Raw genomic sequence first — 21154 nt, forward strand, 5'->3', positions numbered from 1 at the left:
ATAGCTTCATTTCCCAAGTTAAGTAGCAGTACACTTACTTATGCTACTGTATGTGGGCAGTTTGCCCTGGAAAGCCCTATAATTAAAAGAGTTTAGACAAGAACTCTGCAATAAATTGTCCCTGAATACAGACCGTACCTACACAGAGACAGAGGAAGAAAGCACTTTACAAATAATAGGATTGAAAGCAATAAACACTCACAGCATTCGTGCCCATTTAAACGGACAGATGGAGCTGTTTGGGCCTACCAGGTCAATAATCCACAAACTAAGAAGGATTTATGTGATAGACCATAATGGCTTAAATCCACTTTAAAAAGGAGGGTTACAATAACTGGGAACAATGCTCGGTATATTCAGGGGGCTGATGTGGTAAATAACGATGAACCTTTTTGAATTAGCACAGTTATTTAAAAGTCAATGGTACAGGTGAAATAACAGGGTTTTTAAATGCCTTTTTTCCACTGATCTTCAAACTACGTAAGCTTTAATACCGAGTGTCACAACAGTGAGTCAGAGGCAGGCTGGCAGAGCAGCCTTTCCCCAGGGAGCGGCGCAGGACCAAACCCCCCTTCTCTTCCTGACTTGAGGAAACCAAATGTGCAACTTTGGGATGCAGTGGGAAGATGCTTAGTGCGGGTGCAGCATACGTTGGTTTTCCTTTTCCCCTTAGCTGGCCTCTAAGCAACCCCTAACCTTTCAAAAGCTCCCAGCTGCCATGAAGCACGGTGAGCCCAGCCTGAAGGAGGCTACCCAGGTGCAGTCAGAGCCCTGCTGATTCCCCATGGGAAGGGGAAATGGGCTCCACCTGGTCAGAGTGGGTTGCCCTTAGCTAGGCTGTTACAGGAGCAGGGCAGGTAGAGCTCCTGAAGATTTTGTTTCTTCTGTTTGCTAAACAATTTAGCAACTTGATTTTGGGTTAGGCAAACGTGTGAGAGAGAGTTCACGTGTCCTTTTCTGATCAAACAGGAGCAGGATTTCTTGGGTGCACCATGAAGCTGATGTAATGAGGTAGGTAAGTGTTTATTTTATTGCTACGTCTGGGAGTGAGTCTACAAATAGTGACAAATATGAGTTCAAGCTCCCATCTACCTTGCTTGGTAGCAGACTATTTCTACATTGTCTTCTCCTCTAAAGAGCCTTTCTAATTTCCAGATTCTTGGCTCTGGCCGCCTTAGAGTTTCCTACTTCTTCCCTCAATTTCCTTCCTTCTCCAAACTATTTTTTTTTTCCTTTTAACTACCTAAAATATTGGAAAGCTTCTATACTGCAGTCTTAGCAACAGCAGTTTCCTTTCTCTTTCTGGCCATGCGGTAGCTTGGAAATATTTTATTATAACTGTGTATATCAATATTGTTACAAGGCATTAGGCCAGCTTTTCACTATCTGTAGAAGGTATGGCCTCACAACAAGTTAACAAGTGAGTTGTATTTCATGGCGTTTAGAAGCTAGGATGGTTATGAGGAATACAACCGGCACCTCTTACAGAGGCAATTCCCCTCATGTGGAGGGGTGGGCAGACTCTCCAGCATCCCTCTGGTCACACCAACTCATCTCAACTTCCAACCCAGAGAGCAGAACTCAAGGTACTTCTCTTCCTTCTGCTGATGAGGAAAGTAAACTGAGTGATGTCTGAGGCACTTGGATACTCTGGATACAAGTGTCCCATTGAAACCAATAAACAAATACAGAAAAAACAGAGAAGCCCCAGGGAATGCTGTGAGCTGCTCACCAGAACTTCCTTGGATGCGTGCATATTGCTCCTCTTCAAAACAAGAGCAGTTCTGCCTGCAACCCAGGGAAGAACGTGGTTAAACATACTGATCTACATTTTTCTCTTTGTTGCTTTCAAGAAGTTCAAAAGACTTACACCCACCAGCAGTAGAAATTTGTGGGAGCTGAACAAAGGAAGGGTGCTAGGAGTTTGTTAACTTAACCACTTGTAGCTGGTTCTGCATGCTTGTTCCTCCGATGTGTGAAATGTATGTGAATGTACAAAATATAAGCAGCTTGAAATGTGTCTTTTTTTTAATTGAAATATGTTCTTTTTTTAATATATGTATATACAAATGGAGCCTAATCTGTTCCAACACGTGTTTGAACTACAGAAAAATGAAGAACTGGACTTCAGTGTGAATTTGATTGCTGATTCTATTTGTATAGAGTAAGACAGGAGGGGGAAAGGGGAATAATGGTAACTTCATTGGTCAGGTGCCTTCTGTAAGAAAGATGTCCCTTCTCTTAATTTTTTTTCTGTTGTTTTTTTAGTCAGTCCTTGTTTCTGTTTCTTTGGATAAATAAACAATATCTGTTTGGGAAGATGGGAGAGGAAGAACCCTTCAGGTGCCCAAGAGAACTCACGTTACCTCCAAATACAGAACTTTTGCAGATGATGCTTTATTTTCTCTCTGATGATCAAAAGGTCAGGAATAGCATCTTTGAAATGTATGAATCTTCTCATAATTTCTAATACACTCATTCTTTTTTCCACTGAGCAATGGAGAAAAATCCTGTTTAGAAAATGTGAAGAGGAGAAAGGAGGGCTGGGGAGGCCTTGCTAAGCTTGGCAGTTCAGCATACCTGGCATTCATAGTTATTCAGTGCAGAACCTGAACAGGTACTTAATGAGCCCTTAATTCTGAGACTAAGTTTAAATATTCTTTTAAATTGGGTCCAGGATTACAGCTGAATGTGAAGAAGGGTGTCATGATTTGCTGACAGTCATAGGAAAATAAAGAAGTAATTTTGATTTGAGCCGATGAATATTTAAACAAAAATTCACAGAATTAAGAACTAAAAAGAATCACTTGTGGTGAAGAAGTGTCTTGATTGGTCTGAAACAGAGTGGTGTTTTCAATTTGAGCTTTCTGAATAATTTTTAAATACATTTTGAAAGCCATTTCAAATGGAAGTTGTTTTGTGCTTGAAAAGCAAAATACATCACTATAAAAAATGTCGGAGTACAATGTTTTTACTTTTTCAGGTTGGTTTGTCGTGCCCCTCTCCCCCAGCCCAATGACAGCTATTTCTGAGAACAAAGACTTTGGTAAAACAGATCCAAATTCAAAAAAATATTTCTGTAACTCTGTATATAATCTTTCTCACTTGATGTTTCAGAAAAAAAAATTTGTCTAGCTATGACCTGGATGTTGCAGGAAACATTAATAACACTTTACCTCTGTAACCTGCTGCCCTGCATAATCCTTCAAATGTCAGGGTATATACTGGCTTAGAGAGGTTATACCCAGCAAATGGATAACTCACGAGTGAGCAGAGCAGCAAGATAGGCAGTGTGTTGGTGTCAGCAGTAAGATATTAGTCTGTGATGGCAGAGCCAGAAAATGTTTAAATGGAGCTATTTGTCATGTACTAATGCAGTGATGAACACAGAAGTCTGGATAAAGCTGAAGGCTGAATTTCTGATATGTACAAGGGATACTGTTCACTGACTGTGGGAGACTGAACATCACTATGCAGGCAAAAGTATCTTGTGATGAGGTCAGCTAGAAGAAGCAACAGCAGAAGTATCTATCAAGAGTTCCCGGGGGAATCATGACCCCATTGAACTGGCTGGGAACTCTGCTATATGATGAATACATCGGCCTTCCTCTTTGTTATGGGACCCAGGGTACTTCTGGGTTTGGGACTAAGAGCGTCCCTCCCAGTTCCATACCAAATAGGCACTTACCTGGGCACGTATTTCATTTTCTTCTTTGCTTGCATCCACTCTCCTGCCCCATGCTGTTTCAGACAGAAGCCCAGCTACGAGGGATGTCCAACCTGATCACATCCTAACAGGTGACCAGAAGATCAAAATGTTATGCTATGCCATAGCAGAACGTCATCTCCCCAGTGGGAAGGAGCGCATGCAACTGGAGGAACCACAAGTCCCTCCTTCCTGCCCCTGTGCAGGTTTTCCCAGGTGGTCTATAGGCAAGTCTTCTACAATAACAGATCAACAGCAAGGAAACCAACTCTCGTTGATTATTTCATGTTGTATGCATGCATTCAAAGTTTCCATATGCAAGGGGCAGATTATTTTAATCATGAACCTTTAAGCTGCTATTTATAACAACCAGAGCTAGCTACATCTGGTGCCTCTGAGTTCAGCCCCTTCATGCAAGGGTTAGTGTCTTTACTTGCTGCAGAATAGTACGATTTCCATACCCTCAGAGCCAAGGGCTGTGATGCCTTCTGAGTTCCTCAAGCTCAGATTGTGGGCGCCTGCAATTTATCCTGAGCATGCAAAGGTCTTAAATATGAGCAATAGAGAGAAAAAACAAGTGGGGAAAATTGACTTTAGGTGTTTTATCTTACCAGAAGATTCCACACACACACACACACCCCCCCCAAATATCATGGGGACAGGGTGATACGAGTTCCCTTCAGCCTTCACCAGTTGAATCTCTATGACATGCTACTTGGCTTTTTAGCATATCGCTTGTGGACTACGCTTTGCGTAGTCACTGGAGTTGTTTTAATCTTAGTCTCCAAACTGGCCAAAGAAATTCTAGCAGCTTGGCTGGAGCCTAGAAATAGGCTTTCCACAGTTGAGAACTTGGGTTTTATCGCAAACTGACCTGGGGGTGTTTATCAGTAGGTAGCTTATATTTACAAAGTATTTCAGGTTTTCTCTGTGTCTTCTAATTAAATCAAACCAACGCAATCATACAATCAACATCATAAAAAGCAGGTCAGCATATACTATTCATAAATTGTCACAAAGCATCTGTCGTATGCTTAATCTGCTTTTTGAAGTGGGGGGCTGCCTTCGCTTAATCCTGTGTCTTAAGCTACTGCTTTAGCCCCCTGTGGTTTGACAGTGCATGATTGGAGGGCAAGATTACTTGTGCTTATTGTACGACACGCAGTGTAGAAGCAGCTGACTCATTATCAAACAGTATCTCTGAACAGGTTGCTTAAAGCTTTTAACATTGGTCCTGAAAAGCTAGGATCCATGCTAGCAGCCCTTCACGTTGAATAATATTTATTTCTAAAACTGAGAGGGGGTAGAACTGTTTACTTGTTTTGAGATAGGGAAAAAGGTTACTTTGAGGTATGCAGAGAGTGTTAAATGAAAAAACTAAAGTTTTAAAGATGAAGCAGAGGTGGGGATTAAGAAATTGCTCACTCTTTGGTCTGCAATTGTCATGTAGCATTTTGGGACATGAAATTCTGTGTCCTAATGGATTCAGATGGATACTCCATCTCTCAAAGTAAACTGTAGAATTTCCCTCTTCGCTTTGACTGCTGCAGTCATGGTAAAGATGAGAGGCAGGGAAAGAAATAGTGCTTTATGTTGCATGCACCGTGAAGGGGAGGAAGATGTAGTAAAAACCATGTGTCTGTTGACCTCTTGCCTCTGTACCTGTATGAGCTACCATAACCTTGGAGGTAGACAGCTGCAGAATATAGTACACCAGTTCTTTCTCTTCCTATGTCAAATGAGGGAATGGAATAACAAAGCTTTCACTCCAGCCTCACACTCACCTGCTAATGTGCGTGGCTCCTGGAACAGCTGTAGGAAGGGGTGATACCTGAGAAGGTCACCAGTGAAAAAAACATGTTCGGTAATGCCTCTTATTCTAAACAGTCTAGCCCAGACTGATCAGACAGACAGTAGAGAGTATTACATTTCATTTAAGGAGCAGCATGATATCTGCCTTAGTCAGAACTATCCTGGTTGGGCCTTCATCACGAGCATCTGACCAGGACCACTAACAAGTAGCCAAGAGAACATCAGTTTCACCACACTAATTTCTCATTTGCATGTCTCCATGAGTATAAATGGAGTATTGATTTTAATAAAGGTGTCTTTATAGGATTCTTCTATGGTGTCCAGCAACAGTGTCTATCAATAGAGGATCCATCCTTTCTGGTAAACGGCAATATCACACTCACTTCATATCACCTTCAATGTCCAGGCCTGATTCCCTTGAGGACATACCTTACCGTTCTGCAATGAAACAGGATCAAGCAAAAGGTTACCAGAATTGGCAATTGCTGTGTTCACTGTAATGCTTCTTGTACTCAAATAATATTCTGTTTTATCAGTGGAAAAAGCAGGCAACCAGCTTCCATAAGGGCTGTGACAATGGACTTGTCAGTCACCTCAAAATTTTAACTCTGCAAAAAGTAAACAGGTTTGTTCAAATCTTCTAGGGACTTGTTTCACTGTAGTTGCATATATTTGCATAGTGATTCACAGATAAGTGCGTGCCAATAGCCACTTCTCCGAACAGATGTTGACAGAAGTATCAACAGAAGTATCAGAGTTATGTGAACAAGTATGTCTTTTTGCATGCACAGAGAAATGCATAATCTAGTAGTATCCTGGAAATTTCAGTTAGTTCTGCCTTTCAGCATGTGTATCAAGTCACTGCATGCTAATCAGACTTGGCAGAAGTATTGATGCTTCTCAGTAATATCAAGCAAGAATTTAGAATGAGAATGGGAGAACCAGAAGAGTTGTGCTGCAGTAACACTGGTAATAGAGACACTGTATGCATATTTTATGACATCTTATTAAAAAAAGCAACATTCAATTTCAAATGGTGTGTTTGTCAAACAGTGCAGTGATTGAATATGTTCTTAGTCATTATCATAACAATAATGTAGCAAATATTGAAATAATTACCTAAAACTTCAAACATTTGGTATGAGCTGTTTTAATAACAGGTTTGAAGGAATCCACTTAGCTATGTATCTCCCTTGCATGTTGGTGTTACCAAGATGAATCCTATGAAACAGGGACATTTAGTAGAGAGCTGTCACAGAGCAGTATGATATAGTGGAAAAGAGAACAAGTTTTGAATCAAGTCTCAGCATCCTTTGTGCAGCAAAAATACTTGTTAGCTAAAAAGTAGGGATAACCTACTTTGCTGATGACAGAAGCAGAGGAGGCTTTCATAAATGGCAATACGTTTCCAGACACTAATATATTTTTCAGACTAAAATGAAATTAAGCACTATGTAGCCCAAACTCAGAGTAAGGGAAGTGAAATGCATATAATTCTCTCTGGTTCTGCTCCTCCTCTGTTATTCTGAAGCAAGTCAACAGTGCTACTCCAGTAGTAGATCAGTTTCTATAACTAAGTACAAAATCTGAGATGCACTTAGACCACGGATTTTTTTTTTTTCCAGGTTTCTATTGTGATTAACGTGGACTCTATCCACTTTTATTTTTATCTTCTCATTGCTATTTTCTTTCAGATTATACATAACTAGCATTCTCTGAGCTTTGTTTTTGTTTCGTCAGAGTATGAGATACTGGAACTCTTGTTTCTCCTTTTTAATGCTCTTCATCATGCTTTTGCTTTTGATTTGTGCCCAAGAAATCAAATTTTCCATTACTAGAAACAGTCTAGTAACACTTTCTTCTTCTTTTTAATGTGGCAAATCATCTGAAGCAGACCCTTACCTGTGCAGAGCTCTCCGTTTGTTGCAGACAGAAAGCAGGTGGCTTGATGAGAGCGTGCTAAAAAGAAAGCAGAATGGCAAAAAGAGAAGGGGGGGAAAATTAAGATATTCAATTATTGAAGATTTGTACTTTAAAAAGTCAGGTCCGGAAGTCCTTTCCTGAAGGTTAATTTAACTACTCCAAACGTATACTGAGAGTTACCAGCAGAGGCAAGCTTTTGCTAATGGCTGTTAGGTATACTCTTCTTTTAATGCCAAAATGGGTTTCCACGTGACTCTGAATACTTGTCTGAAGTTTTGTCCCAATTTGCCAACCTTGGTATTTTGGGGGTAGGAAGGAAGGTGGCATACACAGTCACACAAAATTCTCAGGTTTAAAATCCTAGTATGTTTTTTTTCCCTGTTACTAAAAATGGTAGGGCCCTTTTACAAATATACTTGCTGCAGATGAACAACAAATTTCCCTAAATGCCATAGCTAAAGCCAAAAAGTAGAGTGAAATGCTGCTTCACTATAGTCCTCCTATGGGTCTGCCTAAAGAGGGGGATCAGCTCACATGAAGGAAAATACTGCCTACGTTCCCGTGGACAATTATGTATGTGCAAGAGCCTATATCTGAAAGTGAATTCCCTTGCAGTTCTACTAGCTTTGGAGATCTCTTGTGTTTCCTACCTACAGACACAAGAATAGGGCTAAAGGTCTTCTCTCTGGTCCTTTATTATGGGCATTTTTTATGATACAGGTACATTTTGTTTTCTCCAAAACTTACTAGAAGCCACACTTCACATAAAGTTATTCAGCCTAATTGTTTCACAATGTCCCTCTCCATTTCAGAAAATTTCAGCAGGAGTAATTTCTGTCACTTTTTATGCAAGAATTTCTCACAGGTTGAAATTTTTACCTTACTGACTTTGACCTCTTTCAGAAATGCAAGCTTCTCTTGACACTGCTGTTGAAATATAACTGCTAACATTAGATTCCAGCCCATGTTCTTTTTCTTAGTTACTTGGTGTTTCAATTTCCTTCCTGTATCTGAAAATAAAAAAATTGAAATTAGCCACAGAGATTTTGCAAAATCCTCCTTTCAAGGTGATAGGTCATGTTAGTGAGGCTATCTTACCACCATTTAGTGCAACACCTGAATAAACCTTGAGTACCTTGATTTTCTTTACTTCTCTCTGTGGATTGCTCGCTCAGTAAGATGCTGACAGGCTTCAATACCATTTACGTGCTTGCAGTTGGCACAGCCACAAACAAAAAAAGAAATCGAGCTTTCGTAATTATGTAGGTGCTACCTCATTATTTCCTAGGAATGTTATACTGTAAATTGTCTTGTTTGTGAGATGCTCAGGGGTGACTGTGCCATAGGCTTAAAGCAGAATCCCAAAAATTAAATTAGTGACCATCTCTGTTTGTTCTACCAGGCTTTACAGGACTGAGTATCATACACATCACCAAGTGCAGTGATGGATAGATATGCTAGGTCGATGAGTAAAATCATAGACCAGTGCTCAGCAAAACATATTTGGACTGATGATGAAAGCTTTTAATATCTTGATGTTTACAGAATTGCAATACCTTCCTTTGCCAGGGGTCTCATAAGTATTCTGTATTTTAGTATATTCAAAATGCAGCAGCCTGCATCCTTACAGGCATTCAGCTAGCTTTACTTTCTCATTACATTTACACTTACTGAGTGCCAATTCAGTTTTAGTCACTTTTCTAGTCTTTATAGTAGAGATTTGGGCAATAGAATTGTATCTAGAGATAGAGGGCTATTTCTCTGACATATCCACATGTTAGACGAAGTGAGTTGCATTAAGAGACAGCAAAATAAGTGCCTGAGTCTCCATAATATAAGAAATAGCTGGAAGGAAAACAAGACAGACTATAGAGGAAAACTTGCTTGAAGGAGAGCTTGGGCCTTCTGCTGTAAACATAGTCCTGACTTTATAAAGGATTTCCAGGAAGCACAAGGACAATAACTTACCGGCAGATTTCTCTTCTCTGTTGTTTCTGGTTGCCTTCTTTAGCAATTATGTTCTGCTAAGTAGAGGACTAAATGGTTAAGTATAGAGCAAAAGTCATCTTAAGACTTGTTGAAGATGCTAAAATATGAAATTGATACTTTGGAGTACAGTAAGTCTGAGCTGGCTGATGTCAAGAAGTGATATTTAATAGATTCTACTAAAAATAAGTGTCTGTGTAGCTATTCAGTATTTTTAACGGATAAAAATGCAAGTTTTTCGAAAGTCTGGTCCCTGGAACTATTTCACTGATGAACCTCCTTTCCTTTACAATAAAAATAAAATCCCTTTTTGGCAGGGTTCTCTATAACCAATTCACAAGTCTATTTAAGTCTGCTTCCCAAAGTTTTATTTTTGTATCCTATTTGTCAGCAGCTAATGAGCAGTGCAAAGTAGCGGTTGCTGAAGCATGTGGTTTGAGCAGCACTGGTCTTGCTGGGCACTGATTACTAAACCAAAAGTTAGTTGGAAAAGCTCCGAGAAGCAGCTGAAACTTGTTTCTGAGCGTTGCTAGAATCACTCCCATGTGTTAGCCTATGAATCAAATGAGGTATCATTACAATCTCTTCAGCTGTGTTTTTAAAAAAATATATCCTTGGACCTTTACCAGATGTTGTGCTTAATGACAGTGAGAAATTAACAAGCTGATTAGAACTCTAATCTTTATGCTCTATTTTTTTCTTTTTTTAACAGAGCGTCTAAAAGCTCCAGGTATGTTTATAGGACTGTATGCACACAGGAAAAAAGTGGTCCTGCCACAAAGAGCTGGCAATTAAATATAAGAGGCAAAAGGCGAAAATGAGAAAGCAGGAAGCACTGACAGCATCACGTAGATTCTTTGGTTTGTTAAGACTACTGCTAAGGTAGCCAAGTTATTTTTAGGGTTTTTTTGTTGTGGGTTTTGCTGTTGTTGTTGTTGGTTTTTTTAAGAAAGCAAAAGAAAGCTTTGTAAGGATGGATGAAAAACAGGACAATGAGGTAACTGAAGGGGCAGACTGGTGAAAGCAGAAAACTTCTTGCCTGACAATCTTACAGTGCAATCATGGAAGAAGCAATATGTTTGAAGGAAATAAACTAGTCAAGCATCTGTTATTCTAAGTACAGTCTTAAATTCATCCTTGTTCTGCAGAACAGTGAAAGTAGGTATGACTGAAGCATAGCCGTATACTTACGTGAGTACTGTACCGAATAAGAGTTCTGCTGAAGTTTGTAAAAGTCAATCATCGAATTGCCACTCCAGCCTATGCAGTTGTCCTGCTCAAGCCTGGGACTATCAAAGAATCCCCTTTAACTAAAGGGAATAGCATTTTGCCTGTTACAATGCAAGTGGTGCTTTAGACTAGGTAAATATCACGTTAAGAACTAGGAAGTATTTAAGACTGTAATTCCCATTTCACACTCTATAATTTAGGTATTAATCTTTGACTCATCCTTGACATTCTGCTTTACACCTACAAGTACTTTGGTGCACAGTCTGTTTTGGAATTTAACAAAATTAGATATACTGCACTTTGCCAGAGAATGACTAGAGAAAAAGAGTACTTTTTGCCTAAGCTAGCCGAGTAAAAAGCACACTTCTGCAGCTTAGGAAGTCCGTCTGAGTCAGGGCGGCTATTTCACCATTTCATAGGGGGTCCATATCCACTAGAGATGAACAAACTGTGCAGAAAGGAGAAATAGTTTTAACCTATCACCTGAATTTGTTTTACATACTTTTCTATATGTGTGTGCATCTCTGTGTATGTATGTACTCCCTATAGAAGCTTTATGCTACACATATTTCAGATGGGAACAGTTCTGCTTTCTCTGTCTATTTCATGGAGGGTCTCTCCATCTTATCCAGTTCCTACGGGCTGCACCTCTCCAATTATTTACTGGAATCTGTATTTCCGGATCTCTCCCAATATTTCCTAGCCTTATTTAGCGACTTCTAAGATGTAGATCAGACAGAGAATGGTCTGGCTTCTATTTTTCTTTTCCAGGTTAGATTGCATAGGTACTAGTGGAAACCCCTGAAACTTAAACGCTGTGTAACACATCAACAGCATCTGGTTTGGGAGCCAGAAGCTGCTGACGGCTGCCTCCTAATGATGCCTCTCCCAGTGCCATTACTCCCTTTGTAGCATCTTTTTAGATACCCTGTCTGGCACCCATGCCATAGCTACCAACCCCTGCTCTAAAGGAGATGTTCATGTGTGGCAGAGATCAAGACTTGAAATACATTGTCCTGCCTGTAATTAGGGTGCCACTCTGTGTGCTGGAGCCAGAACAGATATATCCTGGAGAAAATAGCTTGCTCTGCTGTTTATGCTGCTTGCCTTTAGCTTGATGTATTTTTTTGCCCCTTCTTATCATCAAAAGTTAGTGTTCTGAATCTCATATGGTTGGGTCTTTGTGTGTGGAGGAGCAACAGAAACTAAAAATTTGCAGAAAGGCTGAAATGTAAAAAAATTGATCCCAGAAGAGCACCAGGAATGAAGGAAGTCTTGGGAAGGGGGGAAAATGGCATATGATCACCTAAGGAAGAAATACGATGTGATTATACCTTACTGAAATGCAGGGAGCGCTTGTGTATTGTGCCTGTGAGTTGAAACAATGGCAAGACACAGCAGGTCTGCCCTGGTGTCCCACTAATTGTAATGGTCTGTCCTTCCCTCGTGCTCTCTTTGCTATTCCCCTGTTTTCTTTCACGGAGCAAGGAGGCCCTTCTCCCAGCAGCTTTTGCTACTGATTTCAATGAGAAAATATTTAGATGGTAAATTCTTTCAGACAGGGATTATTTCTTCATTGCCTGCCACAGTGGGACTTTTGAGCTATGACTACGGGCATTAGGGACTCAGAAAGGCAAATTATGAAAAAGAATTAGTAGTAGTGGAATAGCACAAATTGTAAATGATTTATTTCCTGAAGATTGTTTAAAGCAGACATACACAGTGCTTAGCTAAATCTCCCAGGAAAATCCAGATCTGCAATGAATTCAGGAACAAAATGCAGCTGGGATGGAGCTGTCCCTTCTAATCACAGTAGAAGGAATCCATTCAGTTAATTACATCTTGGATATATGATCTTCTCAACCCCAGGTCATGACTGGGCTCCTTCTCCCTGCCAGCTCTAGGTTTAGGCAAGGCAGAGTTTCATAGCGAAGCATACTGCAGGGAGGAAGGGAGCCCATGTAACAGCAGTGGCTACAGAGCTCTTTGCCAGAGCTCTGTTTCGGTTGTTTGGTTCGGTTGTTTGGTTTGCCAGGCAGCTATTGCCGGGGAGTTTCAGACCCTCCCAGAAGCAGCAGTTGCTGCCCCGGCCCCTCCAATTCCCCCAGTGGCAAGCAGAGACGCAAACCCAGCTTCTGTGGCAGAGACTCAGCACCCACGGGGCTGGGGGCTGCCGCTCTTAGGAGCAGCAGCATTTGCTCTTGCCTTGCAAGGGCAAGCCACTCTTTCATTTGCCAAGTTTTAGCTTTTATCCTGCTCAGAGTATTTATTAGCCAATCCAATCTGAATATACATTGCTGTGGCTACTCTTGAATAAACTATCTTTTTTTTTTTTAGGGGCGCAGTGTAGGTCTTTCCACTGTGATTGCCTGTCATATTCAAGCCCTTCTATCTTATCCCTTTGGAGTCAGCTGCTGAATCTCGGACTTGCCATTGCCCTAGCCCAGTTTCAGCTGGTGAATATGACTTAAAGGAACAAATCAATGTGATGGTGACAGACATCCTCAGAGAGAGAAGATGGTGAGAAGTCTGTGACTAGATGACAGTAATTTATTTATTACAGAAATACATATGAGTTGTAAGAGTAAAGAGGTCATGGATGTGAAAATGGAAGGACATCTTATTGGAATAGTAGTGACAATTAGGCTTTTTTTTACCAATAATGACAATATCTGGCTTTGCCACAATTCTCCAGACGATTGGGAAGTCCAATGGCTTACTAAATAAATTAACTAAACAGCATCCTTTTCTTAGGTGACAAAACTTAGAAAAAACCTTTGCAGAAGACAGAGAGGGCTTGAAGAGCAGAGTGCGTGAGAGGCTAGACAAATATTTATTTTAAGCACGTCAAATGCATTTCTTCATTGAGAAGAAAATGGTCAACTGTGTTCTTCAAAGGTTCTCATATTTCAGAGTATCATGGCGGCTTTCCAGCCACCTACAGAGGACCATAATTCTCCCTTCAGCAAAGTAACTGAATACATTATTTCTGTGTAAGACATTCTAGTTACACCATCTTGCTCAGTTATTCATGATATGCACCAGAGGGAAAAAAGGTTCAATTTGCAGCAGAGAAATTGGGAGATTTTAAGAAAAGAAATTATAACCCTAAGGGTATTGTAACACTAGAAAGGCCTACCAGGGAGGCTGTGCTGTCTTTCAAGGAAGGTTTTAACATGTAGGTTAGAGAAACGTCAGTGAAGAACGAGCTTGGTGATGTTAATTTTGCCTTGGTGCGCAGGGATTAGATAATTTCTCGAGGTCCCCTTCTGTCTTGTATTTCTGTGAATCTGTGCTTTTGTTGTTGTTGTTTGCTGTCCTTTTATTGATCTATCCCACTATGCTGTTTGTCATTTAGACTGCAACTCTGCATTAAGTACTGCCTTCAAAGACTTTTTCCTTCTCCAGTAATCCTTTTCCTGGAGAGCATGCTACATCTCTCTCTTATTAAACGCACACTATTTGTGTGTTCCCATCCTCACCTCCTCAGGCTTTTACAATTGTTTCCAGCAAATTGCGTTTTCTCATGGGCTCCAGGCATTGAGAGGAAAATTACAGCCTAGTAGTGAAAGTTCACATAACTAAAAAATGTTAATGCCTCCCAATGTGCACTATTCACACGGGGTCAAACAGTGGGCTTGCAGAAGATGGGTGTAAAACACAGACTGATTTCAGTAGTGCCAGCATTTGGGCAAAGGAGCCCATCGTATACAATAGAGAGCTGCTATAGATACTGTCCAACTAGTCCCTTTGGTTAGGGACACTTTAATTTAGTCATACACTATATCCCATTTTCAAGCTAAACCAAGCGCAGCGCATTCTCTCTTATTTCTACAGCCAGACAACTCATTCTCATTTGTTATGAGACCCACGGAAGCCTCCCCATGAGCTGTGGATGTTGAGCCACCACAGGAACAAATGAAGAGCCCCTTTGGGCTTGGAGGGGGAAAAGGAGGATTCTCACGGAGAGCTCATTTCTGTGGGCTCCTTGCAAAAGCAGTGAGGAAAGAGAGGCAGGATTATTCTGAAATAACCTTTGGGGTAATTGGTTTTTGTTGGCTGCTGACTACGTACTGAGCCCATGGAGAATAGCTTCCCAGCTGAAGCACTTCCTCAGGTGTGAGAACCTGGAGCAGGAGGAGGGGTGGTACCCCAGTTCGAGCTCCAGTTGTCCCCCTGGTCCAGCCCTGATGAGAAATTTGTTGTTGGATGACTTTGTGGGAAGTTGTTCTTGGAACTCTCTGACAAAGTGTGTTTCTTACACAGCTTGCTGGCAGAAGCCCTTTTTATCCTAATACTAAAACATCTTGGATACCAAATCCTTGCCACAGTCAGTGAGTTTCAGTTTAGGACCTGATTTAAATAGAGACCGGTTTTATCTGCGTGCATTACATAGCTTGGATTGAGCTGCTTGTTCTCCTGTACCTACACAAGCCAAATAAGAAATACATGAAATACCCCATGTCACAGGGTTGCAGCCAGCTGTTTTATAGTATGCTGCAATATTGACTCCATACAGCAATTGTCTCCTGCTTCCTCTAGACTGTCCTACTCCTTTTTGGCACGTTGCTATTTCCATCTACCCACGACTTGTAGTTCCAGATAGACAATATTTCAGGGATGGACATTGCAAAGGCATGGTCAGTTCCTCTTAACTTTAGTTTTCTATGTGGTTCCTTTGCTGGAAAGATACCTGGTTAGACCTTCATCTCATTTAACCATGTTAGGAGGCCATAGGTATTTGCCAATGGTCTATGCCTGCTAGAGGACTAGCACAAGGAAGGTGCAAGAAAGATGATTTAGAGGAAGCAGCTGGAACTGTCTGGCTTCAGTCACCATTGTAATGGTGCTGTGCCCACTTACCTCCGCTGCAAAAGCTGAGTTTCCTTTGTACAACCCAAAAGAAATACTGTAAAAAACCATTCTCCTAAGTTAGTTGGTACTTCTCTCTTGCTGGTGCTGGGCATCTTGAAGAGGCACAGCATTTGCATAAAGTTTCATATTTTCTCTAAGCCTACTATAAAGCTACTCAGCCTAGTTTGTAGGTGATACCTCTCTTTGCTGACTGGTGATTACTACAAGACGTCTTGTTTGCAGAGCACCATAATCTAATAAAGAATATAAGAATTCCGGCAATGGCAGAGCTACTCTGTCTCTTGAGTTTAATGAAGTGGACCCCTTTCACACTTGAAATCCCTGCGAGACATTCTGATAACCTGGGAGTTTCTGTTACTGTTATAACAATGACAAAGGTGGTGTATTACCACACAATAGCTCTCTTCTTTGTCGTTTATTTATGTATATAAACAAACATACATGTGGATTTATATGTTTACATACTACAAAAATATCTTTATATATTTCTTTAAATCTGGCCTACTTGAAACTGAGATGCTTTTTGTGCATGTTTGACCACTTCAAAGCGAGTAACAGAAAGAAGTTATTTCCTAGCAAGCTTGTATTTAATAACGTGTTTTCTGTGTGGTGCTCAGCTCTGCTTGAAACAGGTATAGATAAAAGATGTAAGGAATAGAGAACAGCAAGGCAGACGATCTGGACGGCCAAATAATAACTGTAACTGTGTTCTCTGTTACAGAAGCTTCATAACACAGAGCTGTAAGCAACGAATACTCTACATCTCTCCCTTCTGAAAAGGAGATTAAAAAAAATCCATAATACTTTTATCTTTTCATTATTTTTATTTTAATATTTTAAGCCCGGAGTTCAAGCTGACTTTAAGTAACTTCTAAAGCTGTAAGGGGCTAGGCAGAGGAAGGATTTCCAGAGACTGCTTCATAGATTTTAAAGTTCTTTCTATGACAGGGACCGCTGATTGCAGCCTGCAAAGATATTAAATACTGTCACTTCTGCTGGTTTGATCATCAGTGCCTGATTTCTCCTCTCCCCCCTTCTTTTCCGAAGACATTGTTAGTTTTAATACTGGGCATTCCAAGACTACAAATATGACTGTTCAGACAAGATATTTTTGGCCTTTGCTGATTTCCTCAACTGCTTTTTTAAAATCAATATTTTTTAATTGGTCACTTGAGCTTTTTTCAGTGACGTTCAACCTCTGATGCATGTCACTTCAGAAGCGTTTTCCAAACATTGTAGGCGTCATGGAGCAATTTTAGCATAAAAAGAAGAGTATAACTAGAGATGGCGGGGGAGCAAATTACATTTTGTATATATAGTATTAAATGCTTCCATTAGTTGCCATAGGGATGGGCAGAAGTTGGTCTGAAATGACAGCTTTTCTGATGCTTGATGTGTTTAAAAAGAAAACATTGGGGGGAGGGTTTTTTATTGTTATTATTACCCTGGGAGTCTTTTATAGGGGAGGGGGAAATATTAAAGTCATATTTCTCAAAAAAATGCAGTGGGGCTACATTAACAGACCAGGCATCACCTTCACCTCTCTGCGGAGACACTGACCTCTCCAAACCACGCATCTTTGTAGCTTCAGGGCTGTAATTCCACAGCTGCTCTGAGCTTCCCATTTCCTTCTGTCGTGCAACACAGGAGCTATCACTGCAACCCCTCCTCCTGAGCAGTATCTGTAAATCTGCTGCAGTAGTAACCCAGGGAAAACCATGTCCTGCAATTACTGCTGTGCACACCCCAATTACAACAGGACTGGTGAGACCTGGTTGTCAGACCGGGCTTTTCTATTTGCTTGCTTTAACATTCACTTGGCTTGAATACTGGAAATGAACAGAAAGCAAGCCCTGGATTTATAGTTATGCTATGAGCTCCCACGCGATCACGTCAAAAAGCTAAGAGGTGCGAGTCACGTAACCCAGCATGTGACCGAAGCCTGCGGCCATCCAATGCTAAAACATCAGATTCATGCCAAGCGTGACCAGGAGTAGGATGCCAGCTGTGCGGTTTGCTGGCATTCAGGTCCCTGGAAATTTTGTGTGGATGGTACGTGTGCCGCACAAGGGACGCTTGCTGGTTTTGCTAACCAAAAAAAAGTAAATGGTTCAGAAATGACTACTACGCAGTATGCAAACGAGAGTTAATCAGGAGGCTTAATGTTATAACTTCCAGTGTTTCTGAACGTAGTCCATAAGAGAAGGATCTGCCCCATAAGGAATGAAACTGAGGCGCTGTACTTACTGAGTCTAATCTAAATTCACTGGACTTTCCATTGATTTTTAGTCAGTTTTTAAACAAGAACCTGTGAAATGATTTTTTTTTTTTTTTAAAAAAAAGATCTAACTTCTAGGCTGTGCCACAAGTGCCTTTTTTCTTCGTTCTCCTGAAGACAATGTTTTATTAAAATTACCTATCAGCCTGGGGGGTATTGAGCAAACACTGAATGTTATTTTGAGAAGACCACCCATAGACTGTGAAATGTCATTTGTCAGCGCAATTATTTGCAGTCTGCCTGTACACGCTTTTCTGTCAGTTCATGGGGATGCACCTCACTAATGTGACTGTAGTGTCTCTAATAATTAGTGAAACTTGGGCCACAGAATAAATGCATTATTTTTCTTCTCAATGGGGTTGACTGAAAATAAGTGCAATGCACATGAAAGACTGGACCTGTTCTCGGCTGATGTTTTTCAGAAACCGTCTCCAGTCTGGTGTTCTGTTAAAAGACCTGATCTTCTGTCAAGCTGAAGCAACTGGAGGAGAGGATCTGCATTAGCTGTTCCATGGTGGAATGCAAATTTGGTGTTAGTCCTACAAATTCCTACTGAAGTTGCAAAGAGGTTTTGCTCAAAGGCAAGCATAAATTGTTTGAAATCATGAACAACGCGAAGAGTTTGAAGTACTCTCCTGAGCCTGCAGTGCATGGTGAAAAAGGAGGAGGATGTGGGCAGAAAGCAGGCATGTCTGAGGAGACAGGAGAACTAGTGTAGCCCCCGTCATGCTAGTGGAACACGTAGCCGCAATACATATTCCTCTTTTAGGCCATACTTTTGCTACCAGGCAAGAAGAAACTTGACAGCTCTACAGCCTCACTATCGTTAAGAAAGAATTAGGTTCTTCTGGCTTGTTATCTTGTTCGTCATTTTTGACATTGCATAGACCGGCATTATGCAGGATCAAATCCTTCAATAAACTACAGAAAGCACAGCAATATGTAGTTGCATATACTTACATATTTGAAATGCACAAAAGTATCCAACTTGTGCACATAAAAAAAACTGTGTCCAAACTAAGTTAAAAGTACATGCAAACGTTGGAATAACTCCATTAGCGAGGTACAGTAATATGTGTCCAGGAATACTCAAGGTATCTGGGTGATTTTGTCAATTACATTCACCTGTTTCATTACAAGTCCTATAAATACTCCCACTGCAGAAGATGTGGCTCCTCAGTAGCTCCAGAGCAATCCAGGGAAGGAAACATAAGACAGGCGGATGTTTTTTCTGAAGCTCTCGTTGATCTGTCTTCCTAGGGAAGTTAATCATAAAAACCATAGACCAAACACTTCTGAAAACTATATCAGAAGTTGATGCAGTTTTTGGAGGATAGCACAGTGCAGAAACAGGAAAGGAGATTGATTTTTATGTAAATTATTCAGACTGGCATTCATATGCATTATTTATCTAGGTATGCATGGTGCCCTATGAATATTAAATCTCATCGTGTTATTTGAGGACTACACCTTGTAACTTCATTAATACTCCATAGTTATGTCTTTGTCTTACATAAAGTCAATTGGCAAGAAGTCATTTGATTCTGTTCCAACCAGACTGCAATTCCTAGATTTTTATCAAACATAATCACATTACTGTATTTATGTCCAGCTGTTCAGTTACTTCAGAATTGTTTATCCCATTTAAACCAGCCAGCAACTGAAACCAGATTTAGGAATGATCCCCTACCAGTGCAATTTCTCAAAGGCCATCAGGAGGCTGTAAGCATACATTTGCTTCCAGATTCTCTGTGCTGGTTTTCCCTTCCTTTCAATGAAGGTTAAGACTGAGATCATTGGTACCTGCGTTAGTGCAAATTAAAGGCATTCCCTATTACATCTTTGGCCAGTCGCACTGTCCTTTGTGTGGGGGATAGCTCAAGCTCTGGTGACTGCCGAGTCCCAAGAAGGCACAGAGGACGGATGATTTTGTTGCCTGTCTGTCATTGTTTCCAGCTGCCCCTTTGAATCCTTTTAAAGTTCCTTTGCCAGAACTCCTTGAAAAGCGGGTAGGAAGCCGAAAGGGATGCCTCCACATCCATGACTGCTGCGTGCTGGTGGGGCACTGGAGGAAGGCTTACCCAAAAGATCTATTTTACTAGTTTCATCCACTTCCTCTGCCACAGATAGCTCTGCGTTTCTCTACTTCGACCAAGTCACCTGTGGGAATGAATTAGGGAAAGTTCATCTTCTTCCATTTCTGCGTAGTTTGTTACAGAAAAAAACCGATCTGGTCATGTAATTGAGGAGGATGACGAAGGTCTATTAATGCAGAAGAATTTATGCCTGTATAAGGACTGAAGGATTAAGCTTTAACATACGTGCTCTCCCAAAATCTCTCCTCTTTAGTATATTTATCATATAATTATGACTTCAACCTCTCCTCCCTCAAATGAAGGCGTATCAAACTGCCATATATCATCTTAGAATAGACTTTTTCTATGCAGGATAGCTCACCTTTGTTCTCCATGACAGCACTTTTAAGATATTCTCAACTAGCAACTTCTTGAACTTCTCGTTCATGACACAGGATGCTGGAGCTGCCTCTCTTCAAGCTCATCTCTTCTGCGTTGGAATCCATGCAGTTCTTGCTTTGGAGCTAAATAACAAGAATGTGATCCTGATGCTATGAAAGCCCAAACCAAACCTGCCACTGATTTCAAGAGACAGGGCTACTTTTATGCTCTCTTCAGTGTTTCTGGACATTGGTAATTTTTATGGCAGCAGCATTAAAAATGAATACCTCTGCACTGGGAGTGCCTCTTCTTTTGGACAATTCTCTTAAAATTCCTAAGGGGTTTCAGTCTGAGGACCCCAAGATGGAGTTGTAAAAAATTTGTAGAAACTTCTGAAAGCATCAATGTTAGTCTCTATCGCTGTAAAGCACCTGTAACTCTCACTTGAATATTTCTGTGTTTTATTGTATGTTGTGTGCATCATAATATTTGTCTTGCATTACAAATAAGAAATAGAGAACATATTTGTGTCCTAATTTTGCTAGCAGTCCTCTCCTTTTAATATATCTAAGCACAAGACTGATAATTATAATTTCAAAAAACCCCATTCTTCACAGCTTAGGGGCTTAAACTTTTATATTCTTCCTTTATTCTGAATGTATCCCTCAGGAAACAACTCTCTGTAATAATCACCTTGCCTACACTTCTTCAGTCACACATTACATTCTCTCTCCCACTTTCTTTCAGGTTAATATTAGTGTTTGTCAGCAGCAGACTTTTTTTTCCAAGGCTCTGAGTCATTACAGTAACAGTTATGTTCTCAGTAGAGAGTTCAGGGTAGGAAAAAAAAAAACAGCCCTATGCCTACATGTATCCGACTGTTAGAAA

At 40.6% G+C, this 21154-nt stretch overlaps 1 long non-coding RNA gene across 1 annotated transcript; it reads left to right on the plus strand.

Annotated features, from left to right (window-relative positions):
* Positions 1–877: 877 nt before the first annotated feature.
* On the plus strand, positions 878–20802 carry LOC148057495 (uncharacterized). Its single transcript, XR_015699951.1, has 2 exons — positions 878–1011; positions 18233–20802. It is a non-coding gene; the product is annotated as an uncharacterized LOC148057495 (long non-coding RNA).
* The last annotated feature ends 352 nt before the right edge of the window (positions 20803–21154 follow it).

Source organism: Nipponia nippon, unplaced genomic scaffold (genome assembly GCF_047370975.1).
Source record: "Nipponia nippon isolate SJK-2023a ecotype South Korea unplaced genomic scaffold, ASM4737097v1 scaffold_1, whole genome shotgun sequence".
Taxonomy (NCBI): domain Eukaryota; kingdom Metazoa; phylum Chordata; class Aves; order Pelecaniformes; family Threskiornithidae; genus Nipponia; species Nipponia nippon.